The sequence below is a fragment of the Furipterus horrens genome, unplaced genomic scaffold (genome assembly GCF_987537825.1).
Source record: "Furipterus horrens unplaced genomic scaffold, mFurHor1.1.pri manual_scaffold_6, whole genome shotgun sequence".
In the NCBI taxonomy this organism is placed as follows: Eukaryota; Metazoa; Chordata; class Mammalia; order Chiroptera; family Furipteridae; genus Furipterus; species Furipterus horrens.
In genome coordinates this window covers 37,686,686-37,705,999 of record NW_028327176.1, presented here as the reverse complement: position 1 = coordinate 37,705,999, position 19,314 = coordinate 37,686,686, and the positions used below count along the sequence as shown (strand labels likewise).

At 38.1% G+C, this 19,314-nt stretch overlaps 1 long non-coding RNA gene across 1 annotated transcript in view; it reads right to left on the bottom strand.

Moving 5' to 3' along the window:
- LOC150005993 (uncharacterized) overlaps positions 1-18,681 on the bottom strand; it is a 301,478-nt gene extending 282,797 nt beyond the window's left edge. The window contains exon 1 of the long non-coding RNA XR_016511710.1: positions 18,498-18,681. This is a non-coding gene — a long non-coding RNA (uncharacterized LOC150005993). The remainder of the gene's footprint in view (positions 1-18,497) is intronic.
- Positions 18,682-19,314: the final 633 nt, after the last annotated feature.

The window sequence follows — 19,314 nt, the reverse complement described above, 5'->3', positions numbered from 1 at the left end:
AAGACTCTTTCAACATGTTTTTCCATCAGTGACTTACAAGTGTACTTGCCCACACAGCGTTGAGTGTTCAGCAGTTTTTGACCCCAAATGGTATGACCCCCGTGCCCCACTTCCCTATTCACTGGATCTTGCTGAGTGACCTTTTTTTCTTATTGTTTCTCCAGATGAAAAAAGTCCTCAAAAGGAAAGAAACATGTTGCCCATGTGGAAAAGATGAAACAAAAAAATGGCAAAAGCACTAAAAGGAATCAAAATCGATTAGTTAAAAAACTGTTTTGAGCAATGGGAAAGACTCAATAGGTGTATTGCATCAAATGAATAGTATTTTGAAGGTGACTGAAGTTGAAACATGTATAAACATGTAAAAATGAATACACAAATTTTTATAAATAAATTTCAGTTTGGGGGCTCCTCCCTCATATACTAATTTCATGTAGGTAAAGATATAACACAACACCATGTAATTCATAGCAAAGTTGCGATCACCTCATGTCTTTTTCTTTTTTTTAATTCTTACATGTTTATTTTTCATTATGTTTTATCAATTATGCTATTACAATAGTCCCAATTTTCCCCCTTTGCCCCCTCCATGCAGCACCCTGCACTCACTCAGGCAATCCCCACAATTTTGTTCATGTCCATGGGTCATGCATATAAGTTCTTTGGCTTCTCCACTTCCTGTACTGTACTTTATCCAGATGAGCATTCTGTAACTACCAACTTTTACTTCTTATTCCCTTCACCTTTTCACCCATTCTCCCAATCCCCCCTCCCATCTGGCAGCCATCAAATTGTTCTCCATATCTGTGATTCTGTTTTTGTTCTGCTTGTTTCCTTTGTTTGTTTTTTAGATTCAATTTTTGATAGATATGTATTTATTGCCACTTTATTGTTCATAGTTTTGATCTTCTTTTTCTTAAATAAGTCCCTTTAACATTTCATATAATAATGGTTTGGTGGTGATGAACTCCTTTATCTTTTTCTTGTCTGGAAAGCTCTTTGTCTGCCCTTTGATCTAAACGATAGCTTTGCTTTTCATCATTTTGAAAATTTCTTGCCATTCTCTTCTAGCCTGCAAAGTTTCTTTTGAGAAATCAGCTAACAGTCTTATGGGAACTCCCTTGTAGATAACTAACTGCTTTTCTCTTGCTGCTTTTAACATACTCTCTTTTTAACCTTCAGCATTTTGATTATGATGTGTCTTGTAGTAGCCTCTTTGCATCCATCTTGTTGGGACTTTCTGTGCTTCCTGCTCTTACATGTCTATTTCCTTCACCAAATTAGGGAAGTTTTCTTTGATTATTTTTTCAAATAGGTTTCCAATTTCTTGCTCTTTCTCTTCTGCTTCTGGCACCCCTATGATATGAATGTTAGTACATTTGAAGTTTTCCCAGAGGCCCCTTATACTATCCTCATTTTTTTGGATTCCTTTTTCTTCTGGCTGTTCTGGTTGATTGTTTTTTGCTTCTTTATGTTCCAAATCATTTATTTATTCTCAGTTCATCCACTCTACTATTGATTCCCTGTAAATTGTTCTTTATATCAATTAGTGTATCCTTCATTTATGACTGGATCTTTTTTATGCTTTTGAGGTGTTTAATAAGTTCCTTGAACATCTTGATAACCAGTGTTTTTATCTCTGCATCTGAAAGACTGCTTATCTCCATTTTGCTTAGTTCTTTTTCTAGAGCTTACATCTGTTCTTTAATTTGTGCCGTATTTCTTGTTTCCTCATTTTGGCAGCTTCCCTGTGTTTGTTTCTATGTATTAGGTAGAGCTGCAATGACTCTGTGTCTCGGTAGCAAAGCCTAATGTGGTAGGTGTCCTGTAGGGTTCAGTGGCACAGCCTCCCCTATCACCCAAACTGGGTACCCGAAGTGCACCCTCCATGTGAGATGAGTATATCCTCCTCTTGCAGTTGAGACTTGATTGCCGTTGGAAGGTCAATGGGAGGGGTTTACTCAGGCCAGTCAGCTAAAATAGCTGGCTGTGACTACTGACCAGCAACCTCTGCCCTTTGTGGAGGAGCAAATGTGCAAGGGCCCACTCCAACTAGAAGGGCTTACTTCATCAAAGCTCTGGTGCCTACTTGTGTTCTGTCTGGTGCCACTTGGCATAAGCTATAAAGTGATCTTCAGCTGGCTGCTTCTTGTGCTGGGCTTGGAGGTACTCTAGCGAGGCCAGGCTATAAACAAAGGTGAGCTGCTGCAAGTGCCAGGCCTGGGACCACTAGCAAGGCATGGGGTTCATTGAGGCCAGCTGTTTCTTGTTTCAGAGGATTTAGGAAGATCAGAAGCATGAGCCAAGGCAAGTCATTCTCATGGGAAAATCATTGTTAACCACTTTGGTGGGCTCATAAGTTGGGTGGAGCAGAACCTCTAAAGATCACCAGGGCAGGGAAACAGTGTGAGCCAGATTCATGGAGTCTCAGATACGGTGCCTGCCATGCTCTGTGGGTTTGTGGCGGGAGGGCTCAGAAGAGGAGAAATGGCCTCTGCCAGCAGTTCTTTCTTGGAGAAAGCTGTCCCCCAGCCCTCACTTTGATGCCAGATACTTCAGTCCCTCCCCATATTCCAATAGTGCTTTTTAAGCTTCTGCCCCAGTGCTGGAGCTCAGCAGGAGTGAGTTTGAGTAAGTTCATGTACAAGCTCTTTAAGAACTGCTTGGAAATCCAGCAGTTTCTTTCGCCAACTCAATGTCCACTAGTTTTTAAGCCAGAAATTATAGGGATTTATCTTCCTGGCATTGGAACCCTTAGTTCGGGTGCCTGGTGTGAGGTTGGGACTCCTCGCTCCCAAGATGTCCCTCCTGACTTTTATCTGCCACATGTGGGTGTGGGACTGGCCTGCTCTGCATCTCCACATCTCTATATCTCCACCCCGCCTACCAGTCTAGGTCGATGTGGTTTCTTCTTTAATTCTGTGGTGATAGGACCTCCATTCAACTCAATTTCTGCCAATTCTGAGTGATGGTTGTTCCATAATTTAGTTGTAATTTTAATGTGGTTGTGCGAGGAGGCAAGCTGTGTTTACATAGGCCACCATCTTGGAGAGCTTTCCTTTTTATTTATTTATTTATTTATTTGTTGCTATAATGACTGCCCACTGTTCCTAAAAATTACAATATTTACAGTAACTTGCTTATCAGTCGGCCCTTCTCAATATGTTTTTACAACCATTGCTTCAATTAAGACCTATTACCATCCTGAAAAGTCTATTAGGGCATTATATTGGTATGATAACTGGGCCACAGAAAGAATATAAGATTTGTCCAAGGAACACAAGTACCTAGGATGTGAAAGAGAACTATAAACTAATCCTTCAAAAATATACCTCAAATCTTATCCTGATACTAAAGCCAGATAAACATATCTCAAGAACAGAAAGCTACAGGCCAACATCCCTGATAAACATAGGTTCCAAAATCTTCAACAAAATGCTAGCAAACCAAATCCAACAGCATAGTAAAAGGATAAATGCAACACATCAAGTGGAATTTATTCCTGGGATATAAGGATGATTCAACATAAGAAAATCAATTAATGTGATATACCACATGAACAGAATAAAAAATAAAAATCACATAATTGTGTTAACAGATGCATAAAAAACTGATTGAAAAAAAATCAAACACCCTTGCAGAAAAACTCAGTGAACTAGGAATAGAAGAAAAGTACCTAAACATAAAAATTATATATGAAAAGCCATGGATAGTATAAGCAATGATAAAACACTGAAAGATTTTCGTCTAAAATTGAGAACAAGGCAAGGATGCCTACACTCCCACATATGTTTAACATGATACTGGAAGTCCCAGCCAGAGCAATTAGACAAGAAAAAATAAAAAGTAAAAGGCATACAAAGTGGAAAGGAAAGAGTAAAATTATCCCTTTTTGCAGATGACATAATCTTAAATGTAGAAAACTGAATATTCCTTTAAAAACTGTTAGAATTAATAAAGGAGTTCAGTAAAGTTGGAGGATTCAATATCAACATGCAAAAATCAATTGCATTTTTATACCCTACCAATGAAGTACCTGGAAAAGAAATTGGGGAATATTTATATACTGAAAATTACAACACATTAATGAAATAAATTAAACAAGACACAACCAAATGGAAATAAATCCCATGTTCATAGAAAGACTTAATAGTTAAAATGTACTTACTACTCAAAGTGATCAACAAATTCAATGCAATCCCTATAAGAGTCCCAAAGACTCTTTTTACAGAAATAGAAAAATAGTTCTACAATTCATATGAAACCATAGAAGACCACAAATAGCCAAACAAATCCTGAAAAAGAAGAACAAAGCTGAAGGCATCACATTCCCTAATTTCAAAATGGATTATGATGCTACAGTAATTATTGTACTGGTATAAAGACAGATATATAGAGCCATGTAACAGAACAGAGCCCAGAATAAATCCACACATGTACAATCAAGTCATCTTTGATAAGGGTGCCAAGAATACACATGTAAAAAGGATAGTCTTCAACAAGTGATGTCAGAAAAACTGAGTATCTACATGCAAAAGAATAAAATTGGTTCTCTGATACCATAAACAAAAATAAATTCGAACTTAAGACCTGAAACTGTAAAGTTCCTAGAAGAAAACATAATGGAAAACCTTTTGGACATTGGTCTTGACAATGATTTTATGGCTATGACACAAAAGAAATGGGCAACAAAAATAAACAATTGGGACTACAATAAGAAAAAAAATTCTGCACAGCAAAGGAAACACTCAACAGAGTGAAAAGGCAACCTATGGAATGCGAGAAAATATTTCTAAACAATATATTTGAAAAAAGTTAATCTCCAAAATATATAAGGAACTTCTACAATTTAATAACAAAAAAATGCTAATAATCTGATTTCAGAAATGAGCTAAGGACCTGAATAAACATTTCACAGACATACAAATAGCCAACAAAGATGTGGAAAAATAAAAACACTCCTTGTCATTAATCATCAGGTAAATGCAAATCAAAACCACAGTGAGATGTTATCTCATACCTGTTAGAATGGCTATTATAAAAAAAAAATGAAAGGCAGCAAGTTTGGGGGAGGATGTAAAGAAAATGGAACTCTTGAAAGCACCTGTTGGTGAGAATGCAAAATGGTGCAGTAACTACAGAAAATAGTATAGAGGTTCTTCAAAGAAATTAAAAATAAAACTACAAACTCAGTCAATTTCATTCCCATGCATATACCCCCCAAAATTAAAATTAGGCTCTCAAAGAGGTATTAGCACCCCCATATTTATTGCTGTCCATCCTCATATTGCACCTGCTGCTGCCTCGTTATCACTTTATCCCAGCTGCACTGGCCCTCTATCTCCATCCCTCCTATCACAGAGCTTTGAGACTTGGCTATTATCTCTAGGGAAATACTCACCCCACTCACCAACCAAACAAATCCTCTTCTTACTTCATATCTCCACCTCCCATCTCACAACTATGTCAAACTCACCCATTCTGTACTCTAATAGCTCCATGTACATCCCTTTTTAAGCACTTATTACTAATAACATTTTAAATATATTTATGTGATTACTGTCTGTCATTCCCCCTAGATTCTATACTCCATGATGGTGGGAGTTCCATACATGGCTTTACCATTGTTCAGTTTAACAGGGTGCCTGGAACAGAATAGATGTACTATGAAACAAATGAGCAATTATTATTTTGCCTCAACAAAATAAGTAGATATGAATTTATGCTTATCACTTGTGACATACAACTTTGCAGCGTTCCTTGTCAACAGCTTCCATATTGGGCAGGATGCCATTAAAGCAGAAAATTTTTCACCCCAAATAAAGCCCTCATCACAGAAATACAATGGAGTGTTACAGGTACCAATGACCTCTAGTTCCCCTGGGAGGATTTAAAGTTACCACACAAGTAGAGAGAGACAAGGTGTGCCAGAGAAAGACCTGTTATTTGAATTAAGAATTAATCACTCCACATTTACTCTCCTTCCTGAAAGTTAATCTCTCAGGTATTATAAAGATTTCTGACCATCTGACAATATTGATCTTTTGTCCTCTATGAAAAGAAACCAATTTTTTTATGGCTTAGTGATTTTGTCTGTTTATTTTTCAGTTCAGCATAATTTCACTTCAAACTGTAATATTTGAGTTGGTGACCGTTAATGCATAAAATGAATTGACCTGATCCACCAATCCCAAGAATATCTCTTCGTGGAATCATGGTATCCTAAGGGTGGAATGGATCTAAGAGGGATCACAGCCCATCCCCTTTCACACCTACAGTTCCAACTCATTCCATGCTTCTCACCAGAGTGTTTCCTTGAGCTAGAGCAATTTGTTCCACGTAGTTTAAGTAGACTTGGGACAGAACCTAATGGAAGTTCTGTGATAAAAGAGCAAAAAGGGTTGTATCTCTCCACAAAGGTCTAGACAGGAAGAAATGGTGGAGCAAAGGGGAGATGTGTGGAAACAGGAATTGGGAAATGAATAACAGGAAAAATAAGAATGAGGGAAAACACTGAAAATGAAAAAAAAAACTTCTAGAAACATGCCCAAATTGAGATAGCCCAGGATATGAGTCAGAAGAGGTTTGGGAAGAAAAGACAAGACAACCAAAGGAAAATGAGATTGGTTTTGCTAATTGGTCATTTTCATTCTCTTATAGGCATTAGTTTAGTTACTAAATAAGGCAAAAGTTAGAGTTGTTATAGTGTACGATATGTGTATGGAACAAAATTTTTGAGGTAGAATATGGTAGTCCAAGGATAAATGCAAATCTGATGAAAATCTTCAAGATGCAGAATAAAGCATATCTTAATTTGTTTTTAAACAAATCACATTAAGCAGCTAAGATCTTTTCCAAAATGTTTGATTTTCCTTTTCTTTACCAGCCTTCTCAGAGTGTATTTACCCACACATCCTAATATCAGTGGCACATAAATCAAATCTTCCATAAAAATAAGAAATAAAAAAATGTGTGAGCACAGGAGATTCCTGATATTGGCAAGACTCCCATCCACATATACTACTGGGCCTGATTCACTAACACTTTTTAATTGAATTTACTGGGGTGACATTGGTTAATAAAATTATATAAGTTTCAGGTGTACAGTTCTGTAATACATCATTGGTTAATTCACTAACATTAAGAAGCTAGTTTGTTCTTAGTTCAGTGATGAGGAAGCTGCTACCAGGCTTAATTTATGTGTACTAATGTACTCTCTATAAGAAGCAAGATGTCTCCAACAATTTCAGAAGTGTCATGTGAGACATGATGCGAAATGTGCAAACTCTTCCTGACTACCAGTTTGCTACCAGACTGTGACCGAAGTATCAAAAAAGTTGGAAAATCTTGCTCAATATATTTGTGATCAACCACAAATATATACCATTGTATTGGTATGACATCTGTAGCAAGGAAACCATCTCTTAGGGCAAGAAACTTGCATGCCACACAAGACATTTGGCACCTCAACAAGATCTAGTTCTGATTGATTATAAAGTCAATAAGGGCTCCCTCTAAACAAAAACTCTTTGGAAGGGACAAGCTATAGATCATATAGAATAATCCCAGCTTTAAAAATGTCAAAAAGGAAGCCCTGTAACTCCCTTTCTGCCAAAATCTGACTCCCTGGGAGGGGCTCCCAGAGCAGTCTTCAAGTCTGTTGACTTGTTTTTTTCAAGCTGTTAATGTAACTCGCAGCTACATTGGTTTGTTTTGTTGTTATGACATGGTCTCCATAGATGTGCACTGAAATTGTGCCCAGCTGCACTGAAGCCAAGAACCATGCAATCTGGAGGTTGTGCAAGCGAGATTACAAGACTCCAAGGTATCCACTGCCTGCACTGCTCATCTCTTCTGCTTACCTCGAAGCTTGGCTTGTCCAGCCTGGGCAACAGAATGCAACATTGGCACCAGATCCAAATACTTGAGGAAAGTGGCTACATTTGCAGATTTATCTTCCCATCAGGGCTTTATTTGGTTGCGTGTCTAGGAAATGGTCGATGATAACAAGGACCAGTTTGGTGCCTGTTTGTTTTTAGTTTTCCCTCTTCCTTTCTGTAGATAGCCTAACTTGCTCATCTTTATTTTCTCAAGAGTCCATTACCTGCACGTTTTTTAATCCCCTGTTCTTCTCAACAAATGGATTCTCAAGAAATAACTTGATCAGTTTATTCACACAGGACTTAGCAAATAAAAATATAAGATATCTTCTTAAATTTGACATTCAGATAAGCAGCAAATTACTTTTTAGTATAACTGTGTCCTGTGCAACATTTGGGACATACTAATACTAAAATTAGTAATTGTTTATTTAAAATTCAAATTTAACTGGCTGTCTTATATTTTATGTGGCAATTCTAAAGAGTAAATTACTTGTGATGTTTTTACCTCTCCTAAGTTATTTAACTCAGGATCAAAGTTCCCATAGGTTAAAGAAAATTAATAATTAGGAGAATTTAGCAACAAACTTGAAGAAAAATATATCAGGTAAGTGATCACTTATTATGCTAGCCATATTTTTTTTAATTGCCAAAGACTAAAACTCAGAGATAGAAATCATAGCTTAATTCTTACACATTTGGACTTAAGTTTACTGAGCAACATTTACTTCAAATCAAACAATGTGATTGTTAATATAAATAGGTGTTCAATTCTTCTATATGGAGAAAACATATACAGTTCTCTGCTCCAGAATATCTGTTCCCTCTTGAGTGGCTAGAGATACAGGTGGTGTTTGTTAGTTGAGTACCGTAGGCCTCAGCTCACATCCCATTAACACATACTTTTCATATGTCATGCTTATTGACAAAGCCAAGTATGAAATATATACTCTTCAAGTTCTCAGGAAACTGATAGTTAGCATCAGGGAAAAGGAAGAAGTGTGAAAATAATGGTTCTCAATGAAAAAATAAAGAGCAGAGTAAAAAAACTTGATATTAAAAATGTAAATGGATCAAAGAACATGTATGAATGACTTATGGGGATAAACAGTGGAGGGGGGTGAGACAGATGAAGAAAGGTAAAGAGGGAAAAATTTGGACAACTGTAATAGAATAAAAAGAAATTTTTTAAAGAAAAATAAATAAAAATGTAAATGGAGAGCAAAGAAATGCAATATAAAAAATGTAAATGGGGAGCAAAGGGAACATTTGGACCAACCCCAACTACCTAGAATATGTGGTTACTCCAGAGTATGACTTAAGTCCCTGGGAAGAACCCTGTGGAAATATTAAAAATGAGCCCATTCAACACCTATCCCAACCTCCCTCTGGAATGCCTTCCTGTATATTACAGAGGCTGGTAAACTAAAGACTGCTTTTTCTACAATTCCTTCTAAATAGAGTTCTGGGTATGATGTAAGCTCTGTCGTCATATTCACTTTCAGAACGTGAATTCTGACTGAGTGAAACAAGGAGGAAGCCTGGAAATGAGGCATCCTTCTGCTGCTGTAAATGGAGTGTTGACTCCCCAGTTTAGCAGAAGTGTCTTTCTGACCACCATTTCTTCATCTGACAGGCAGTGAACAGATTAAGGCAGCACAACAGATCCTTTGATGGCTCCGTTGTGGTGTGGCTTCAGGATTCATTTCCGGAAGCTCACTGGTCTTGAATCTGTTTCTTCAGCCCACACACCAGTTCTGTAGACCAGTCAACACATTTCAGCTTATGACTGCTAGAGTGGGGTCTATTCTCTTCAACTAAACTCTAACTGATAAAAGCTGTGTTTCCCAAAATATATATTTCTCTAGCCTAATGGTTCTCAGCTGCAGATAATTTTTCCTTCTGCCCAGAGGACACATGGCAATGTTTGGAGACATTTTTGGTTGTCACAACTGGAATGGGGGGAGGGGGGTGCTACTGGCATCTAGTGGATAGAGGACAGAGATGCTGCTAAACATTCTACAATGTTCAGGACAGCTCCACCACCACCACCACCAGCACCACAAAGAACTATCCAGTCCAGAATGTCAATAGTGTCAAGATTGAGAAACCCTTCCCTAACTCGGAATCCAGTTTGAAAATTTATCATTAAAAGTACAATATTTTGGTTTAGAAAATACCCTCTTTCACAATGCAAATAACCCTCAAAAAATTACAGGTAAAGTTTTGCTCTCAGCCAATATTGTATTAAGAACTGTAATCTCTTTATTCTAAGATTTACATGATTTTCAAATTTTAATATTTCTGAAACCACGTCATGATCTAAAATTAAGGTGTGTTTTTAATGTGGCATATTTTTCTTGTTTTTTTTTTTTTAATCAAAAAGGTGTTATTAAGTCTATAGTCTATCTTAGAACTGATAGCATCTACAATCAAGGAACTAGGATAGGTTAAGTAGATACTTTCCTGGGGGCAAACATGCCAAACTGCATGGGGAGAAATATCACTGAAAGTGGGAAGGGGCACCACAGTCTCAACCCTAACTGTACAATAGAATCACTGCAGTGCTTTTCATAATGGTTTGGGCACGAGGCCCAGACATCAGGTTTTTTCTCAATGCTCTTTGTACCCAGGGTCAAAAATCACTAATTTGGGGCACCTTGAAGAATATGGGCCCCTGAAGATGGAGAAAAGGGGACAAAAGAAGTGCCATTATTAGGAAAGCTATGCAAAAAAGTGATGGTGGATAACCAGACAAACTTCAAAACCCCACTCTTCTGCCCAGGACCACACTTTGTTGCTATTGCCAGACAATTTGCTAACTCTCCAGCCTTGTGGCTATTGAGTAACTTTCACAAGCTCTCTGAGACCCAGAGAAAATCACAACCAGAGAATTTAACTAGTAATGGACCCTGACAGAAAGAAACGGAAGATGCTTTCATCTACTCCAAAATGCAGCACATGTTTAGAAGCAAGGTGTATCTTACAAATACATTTCCTTTAACTTGCAAACATTCCAGTCTTCTATAAAGTCCAGCTTCTGTCATGAATGAAGAGGTACTCAGTAACTATTGTCTAAACTGAATTAAGTCCACTGACTAAAAGTGCTACTGACTTAAAATTTATGGGGAAGAAAAATAAGCCCCTTTTAAAAGGAAAGGCAAAAATTCAAGAGACAACAGTAATGGGAGTTAAAGGAACTCATCCATTCCAATACCTCTTCTCTCCAGCTGTGGGAAGAGATCTACACTGGACCCAGAGATGTTGCCTCACAAATTTGCTCCTGCTGTCAACCTAAAATCTCTATTTCTTTGTTAAATTTTTTCTTAAAGTCAAAATTGACACAATAAATTCTACAGTGTCCCCAACTTCCTCGAGATTGAGAGTGTAGATTTCTAAAATCTAATCTTGAATAAGATCAGGCTGTGCTCTGTTACACCCAGAAGTGTGTGTAGGTGACAGGCTATAGCAAAGGAATTAATCTCAAGCAAAAAAAAAAAAAAAAAAAAAAAAATCTGAAGCTTTAATCTATCTCTTTAGAAACAATCACTCTCATTATTCCAGCAGCGTCAGTTTTCCCTTATTTTAAATTTATTTATTCAGAGACTTCTAAATATATGCTGGTCTGTTGAAACAGCTTCTGGGCCCAAGTACAATAAAAACATTAATTAAAACACACGATTAGAAACACCCAGCAGCAAGCCTGGAACAGCTTCAAATGAGCTCTGCCATTACGCATCGGTCATAGAAGATAAAGCCACCTGCGGGTGACCTGTACTGTGTCCCTTGGCTTCTTCATGGATTCCTGACCAGCTGATGCTAAGGTGGGTGCTCTCTGCCAATAGACGGCCACACCCAATTATTCCACTTCTCTCCTAAGTCTTGATTTGGCACAGTCTCTATCTGCCTCTCCTTTCATTCTGCAATGGACTAACAAGAAATTCACAGAAACCCCAATTTTGGCAGAGATCTGGGCACAGAAACCTTACATAACAGTTGGGCTTTGGCAGGATAGGACTAAAGGGCTGGGTGCCCTCTGCTAAAATGTGCCCTGTACTTTGTGGGCAGTGTAACTGTCCCTGACGTGGTCTACCCTTGGTTCTGGCTCTGAACACTTCTGAATGCAGAAGTCACAACCAAATTAACACAAAATAGACAATGTAAGAGTCAGAGGGAGCCCATGGAGAATAGCATAGATTTCAGATAGTGTAAACACTACAAATGAAGGTTGGGGGGCAGGGAACTCATCTTCAAAATAGATGATAAATCTTCACTCCCTTGTGACAGAGAAAATACCCTAATTCCAAATTTGTTTACACAGCAAATTAGGCATAAAAATTTTTAGTCTAACACGGGCCTGTTAAGAAAATCTCATTAAATGCAGATATCTTCTGTCAAGGACATGTATCCACTGAGGGACGCCATCAACAGGCAATATGACTTTATTATAAGGTCTACCCTTTTCTTAAAGGTTCACAAGTAAAACAAAAACAAAAGATCTTGGCTTACTTCTTTTATGTATGATTTTCCCACAAACCTCCCATCTTAGAAAAACAAGAAAAGAGATTTGAAAGAAAACAATAGCAGATCAATTCTAGGTAGGAATAGTATTTCAAAAGCAGTGGGAACGTATTATTTTCTATTACACTGAATTCTGTATTATTCATTCCTCTTTTATTTTTTCTTTAATGACAAATCTACCCATATCTTATTACAAAGAGGCTACCACCTAGGAAGATAAAAATGACTTTCATTAGGCATCTGACCCAAATTATATCTCTGGAACCCCTTTACAATCAGCCATAGTGTTTTTTCCAATTTTGTGATTTCGCCAAATTGGCTGAGTCTCATGTGCTGCCTGCTACTACATTCTGAAGTGCCAGGCTGGTACCTAAGAGGAAAAATAACATTTTTCTTCACTCTTAACCCACATTCTGACTTCTCATGCTGAATTCAATCCCCAGCTAATTAGTTCAAGAGCAAGCAACTTTAACCAAGATTTGGTATTGCTTTCCTGTTTCTGAGAGCTGGGCTTTCCCCAAATGTAGCTCTCCTGTTACCCTTTGCATTTTAAATAAGCCGTTTTGGAGCATGGCTCTGGTTTTTTCTTCAATATATGCGCACCTTGGGACTGCACTAAAGCTTGTGATGGCTCTCTGCCGGCAGTCAGGGCCACAAAATGTCTACAAGATCAGGCTTTATCCTACAGTAGGTATCAATTCTGCAGCCCCATCTGAACAGGGAGATCGCAAGTCCATTTTCTTAGAAATGCAGGGTCCCTAGTATTCTAACATAGAGGCCTGAAGCACACAGGTTCCTCCCTTTGTGTGTGTGTGAAACATGCTGGAACATTTCCATAATTGATGGTTCCTGAAACAAAGTACTCCGCAGAAGTCAATTTTTCAGATAAATGGATACTTCTTAAAGTAAGTTTGATGGAAACTGTCTAAAATGTTAATTAATTCTTTTGGATTTCAAACAAGATATAGTGAATATTCGACTTTTGCTTAATGATTTAGGGTCCTCTTTAAACTATCAGTTATTACATTGGGGTATAAAACAATAACAGATGCATGGAATTACTTGCTCCTACATTAAATAGGCCACTATCCTTACTCACGCAGACTTTCATTTTTACTTCTGTCTCTTTCCATATGATCAAATTATCAATGCTCACTTTCCACTGATTTTCATGTCAACCCTTAGAAGCAAACTTTGGACTTATTGTTTTCATCTTTCAGATGGCTAGAAATCCAAATAAGTTTGTTGTAACAACATCTACATTAAACATAAATAATTTCTGGATGGTATTCTGAAGCTTAGCCTTCTGATCTAAATGTATAAATATCAGTGTAAAGCATCAATCCTGGCTACTGAAAGCCCCTTGAGCTCTTCATCATCTCTTCACTCATATCTCACAGAAGAGAGATTACCAGATACTTGTTCTGGGGTATTACACAGATGAGTTCAGCAATCAACAATCAATTGTTCACTCTAAGAGTTTTCCTTCCATCTTGTTCTTGCCTTTTCTTCATCCCTCTGATTTCTGCTTTGAGCCATTTCAGTAAGCGTTAAATCATCCACTATAAAAAGAGAAATCATGATAGAAAGAGCAAAACTTTCTTTTTCTTTTTTCTTTTTAGTTACAGTTGACATTCAATGTTATATTAGTTTCAGCATAGTAGTTAGATATTTATATAATTTATGAAGTAATCGCCCAACAAGTCTTTTAATCTATACACATTGAACCTTGATTTCAGGGGGCAAAGGTTAAAGGTGAGAGAGGATAAAAATACATCAAAATGAAAGAATTTACTTTTTAAGTTTGTCTCTCACCAAAATGGAAGCATAAAGTTTAGCTACACTCACACAGGCACCTGCCACTTTTATATGTAGCAGTCTCCCCCAGTTACACGATCTCAACTTCTTTGACTAAAATCCCAACAACTATTTGAAATTCTTATTCAAGATGATCCAAGCAAAGTTGACTCGGAGTGTCAAAAGAGCCCCCTGATCAAAAAGATAAAAGCACTTATTCAACACCACACTATATGATGTTGGCATTGGTTGGCTTCCTGAGGACCAACTCCTCTCCCCCACCCCAACTCCTATGCAAATCGGGACATTTTGGTCAGCCTAGTAAAAGATGATCCCTCAATTATTTCTCATGTTTTCCCCCAGGTGGTCACATTTACCTTCTAAGCAAAAACTTTTTATTTTTATTTTAGCATTTATAAGAATTTAAGAACTCCTCTTTTTCTCCTTCTCCCCAGGCAATCTAGATAATTCTATCTTAGTAACATCTCTAGAGCGTCAATCTCTTTTTTTTATTGCCACCAACTTGGACTTTATTTCCTCTTCCCGAACTACTGCAAAACTTCCATGAAGTCTCCCTGTCTCCACTCTAATTTGTGTACCCCTCTAAAATTAATCTTTTCAAAACCCTGTTTTGCACAATGTTCAGTTGAAGTCCTACCTCCTCCATAAAGTCTGATATCTTCCCCAGCAGGAGGGAAAGAATGAGTAGGATGAGAGAAAGAAGTGGCAGGAGATGTCAGCTGCTCAATGCTGGTAAGAGTGCTGTAGGGCCAGTACAGGCTGTCACCTCCCAAGAGCAGCAGAACAAAATCAAGACAGGCTGCAGTAGGCAGAGAGAGGCAAAGCACACAGGTCAGTAATCCAGAAAATGTCGGAGTCGATCACCAAGCCAAGGAGGCCTAGCCCACGCAGAAAACCAAGTGTCCATGGGATATCCAATAGCCAGGATGTGCTGGACTCAGCACACTAAAGCAAGAGGATAACACCAAGCAAATCTCTAGGACAGCAGACTTTGCCCCTTAGCTAGTTCAAGGTAGGCTGGCTGCATAAGAAGAGAAAGGGAACTGCAGTAGCAGGAACTGCCTGTGCCATCTTTCTGTGGTTAGCAGGTTCTGATTCGAAAAAGCTGTTAATATTTTAATGTATTCATCTTTTAAATGTTAACACTACATTTTATATCTCTCTATATTCCCCACACCTAGCAAACTATGTAGACAATAAATATTTGATTTAAATAATACTAATAAAATATGCTCCCATGTTCTAAAAACCATGTGCATATGAAACCATGAGAAGGTTACAGCAACTCCACTTCTTTTCAGGAAGTCTGAAAGTCATCTGCCTGGTTTAGGATTAAGATGATCTAGTCAGCAAGCATAGAGAAGACACAAATCTTCCCTTTTCCCTTTTTAAAACTTCAGAGCAAAGTATCAACTCTCCTACTTTTTTTCGTATCTTAGTTCAAACCCTACAAACAAAAAATAAGTAAATAAAGTACTAAAACAAACTACCTTTCACCAAGACTACAAACCAAGCCCCAAAACCAAAATACCCTCGTTTCCATGCTATAGTGTTTATTAGTACTTAAGGTTCAATCAGAGGGAATGAGAAATTGATCAATATGAGAGTTCTCAACACACATGCTAAATCACTTCTTGAGCAAATGCCATGGTGTGTTCATGCCGAGCATACCTTTAAAATGGTCAAGTCTTAAAAAGACTTTGCTGAGATTATATTTTTCATTCAATAACATTTAGGGATAAAATCCAAGTTAAAATGAAAGCTTATTATGTTAACTTTATAAATGCAATCACATTCCTTTATTCACTGATTTATGAAGCCCCTTGAGTAAATAGGGGAAAAAAGTGATAGTTAAGGTTTATAAATAATATACTATTGGAAATGCTTCAAGTGAGAGCCTTGTTTTAAATGCCAAAGTAAACACCTGCAACTATAAAAGGGGCTGCTGTATTTTGTTTTCTATCAAACATAAAAGTGCCCATTGGAATTTTGGAGAGTCTCTGGGGGAAACTAAAAGGAGGGCTTCAAAATGAATCTTGATAGAAATCTACATGAGATACCTAATGCTAGAAATATTATTTACCTTTAGAAAGTGATTACCATAAACTTTATACATCATTTAAACCAGAATTTGTAAAACTTACGGCTAAACAACATATAATGTCTCAGCTCTTCTATGAAGTATTTATGTTTTAGTTAATTGTAGAATTTATTAATTGACATTTTGGACCAGGGAATTATTTGTCATTGGGAGCTGTCCCGTGCATAGAAAGATAAAGCAGCAATTCTAGCTCACCCTACTAGATGCCAGTAACAGCCCCACCACCACCACCACCACCAGCTGTGACAACCAAAAATGCTCCAGACATGGCCAAATGTTCCCTGGAATAGAAAACCACTCTCAGTAGAGCACCACTGATTTAAACCAGAAAACTTTTTCTTTAAGCTAAGGGTCTTTATTTTTCTTATAAGATTTTTTTTAAGTATATTTTATTGATTATGTTGTTACAGTAGTCCCAATTTTTTTCCCTTTGCTCCCCTCTGCCCAGTATCCCCTTGCCTCCAAAAATCCACCCCTCTTAGTTCATGTCCATGGGTCATGCATATAAGTCCTTTGGCTTCACCCTTTCCTATATTATTCTTAACTTTCCCCTGTCTATTTTGTACCAATCGATTATGCTTCTTAATCCCTGCACCATTTCCCCATTACTCCCCCTCTCTCCTCCCAGCTGATAACCCTCCAAATGATCCCCATACCTATGATTATGTTCCTATTCTGGTTTGCTTAGTTGGATTTTGTTTTTAGTTTTTAGATTCAGTTGTTGATATTATGAGTTTTTTGTCATTTTAATGTTCATAGTTTTGATCTTCTTTTTCTTAAATAAGTCCCTTTAACATTTCATATAATAATGGCATGGTGATGACTAACTCTTTTAGCTTTACCTTGTCTGGGAAGCACTTCATCTGCCTTTCCATGCTAAATGATAGCTTTGCTGGATAGAGTAATCTTAGTTGTAGGTCCTTGCTTGCCAGTCCCTTCTTGCCTGCAAAGTCCCTTTTGATAAATCAGCTGATAGTCTCATAGGCACCCCTTTGTAGGTAACTCTCTGCTTTTCTCTTGCTGCTTTTAAGATTCTCTCTTTGTCTTTAACCTTTGACATTCTAATTATGATGTGTCTTGGTGTGGTGCTTTCTGGGTCTAGCTTGTTTGGGACTCTCTGTGCTTCCTGGATTTGTATGTCTATTTCCTTAGCCAAATTTGGGAAGTTTTCCTTCATTACTTTTTCACATAAGGTTTCAATTTCTCGCTGTTCCTCTTCTCCTTCTGGCACCCCTATGGTTCAGATGTTGACATGTTTAAAGTTGTCCCAGAGGTTCCTAAGCCTCTGCTCATTTTTTTCAATTCTTGTTTCCTCATTCTCTACTGGGTGACAGTGTTTTTCTTCCTTATGTTCCAAATCATTGATTTGAACCCAGGTTTCTTTCCTTTCACCTTTGGTTTTGTGTGGATTTTCCTCCGTTTCATTTAGCATAGCCTTCACTTCTTCCCTTACAGCATTAGCCATACTCAAGCATATCTGTCAAGCCTGTGAGTGTCTTTATCACCAGTGTTTTGAACTCTGCATCTGTTACGTTGGCTACCTCCTTGTTGCTTAGTTCTCCCACTGGAACCTTGATCCGTTCCCTCTTTTGGGCTATATTTCTCTGTCTCCTCATTCTGACAGGTTCCTGTGTTTATTTGCCTCTGTGTGTTAGGTAGAGCTGTTGCTCCTGCTATGTTGTAAAGGGCAGAGCCTTAGGTATTCATCAGTAGTGGGCGACCCATTTCAGCAGGTTGTGGCGCTGTTTTGGGGGGAGGGGTCTGAGAGGGGACAATGTTGCTTGTTCAGCACTCACCCCCTTTCCAGGCATTTCTCCCACTTTGTATGGGACTGGCACCTCTCTGGCTGTTGCCCTGGCTGTCATTCCCACAGTGGGTGGGTCTGTGGATGTTCTAGGACCATGGGGCCCTTTAAATAAGCAGACCCCACTGAGAAACCGGCAGTTTCTTCCTCCACCTGAACCGCCACTGATTTGCACAGTCAAAAGAAATAAGGCTTGATTTTCCCCAGCACCAGGACCATGAGCTTCGCTGTCTGGTGAGGAGCTGGGAGCGCTCCCCACGTGTCCCTCCCAACTTTTTAAAACATGTGACCACAATTTATGCCAGCCTGCCATTGCCGCTGCTGCTGCCACCACCACACCATGTCCTCTCTGCCCTGGATCTGCCCCTCTTACCTGTCTGGATGAGTATTTCTTCTTTATACCTTTGTTTGATGGACCTCCATGCAGCTTGATTTTCTGGAACTTTTGGTTATCTCTAGTTTTGAGGTAGTTGTATTCCTTAGTTGTGGAGAGAGATGCAGCGTGTCTGTCTAGGCCTCCATCTTAGCCAGAAGTCAAAGCAAAGGATCTTAAAATGACAGACATGGAAGGGCACACCAAAGAATCAGTGACGCCAAGGGAACACTACACTAAACAAGATAATCAGTTCAGACAAGCGATAGAAACAATGCACAGAACTAAACACACCTGAAAAGTGGAACCATAAGATCTAACCTGCAAGAACAAAGAAAACCAGAAAGCCCAGCATTGGTGAAATATTAGAAAAGCATTTCTCTTAAATTTCTATCTGAAAAAAAAAAATCTATCTAGATGAAGAAAGTGAATCAATTTCACTCAGAAGTAGGCTGCAAAGAATGACAGTTCCCCTTGCCCCCCAAAAACTGTAATTTCAAGTATTTATCATCTAAAAAATAAGATTTTACAAACTTCCAGGCTATCAGTACTAGTTTGGAAAATTAGTGCTATTTTTATGTATTCATCCTTAATGAAAAGACTAGCTTAAACCTCTCTGTACCCTTAGCAGTATGGGAACTCAATAGATATTTAATATGAGTGATTATAAAATGTGCCTTCATGACCAAAAAGGTATTAAGAAAACATTTGAAAGTGTAATAGGAATAATTTTGGACATCTTACCTGGAAATAAGAAGAGCTATATGGAAAAGCCCATACATGGTACAGCAGAAATATTCTAATGGGAAAAGCAAAG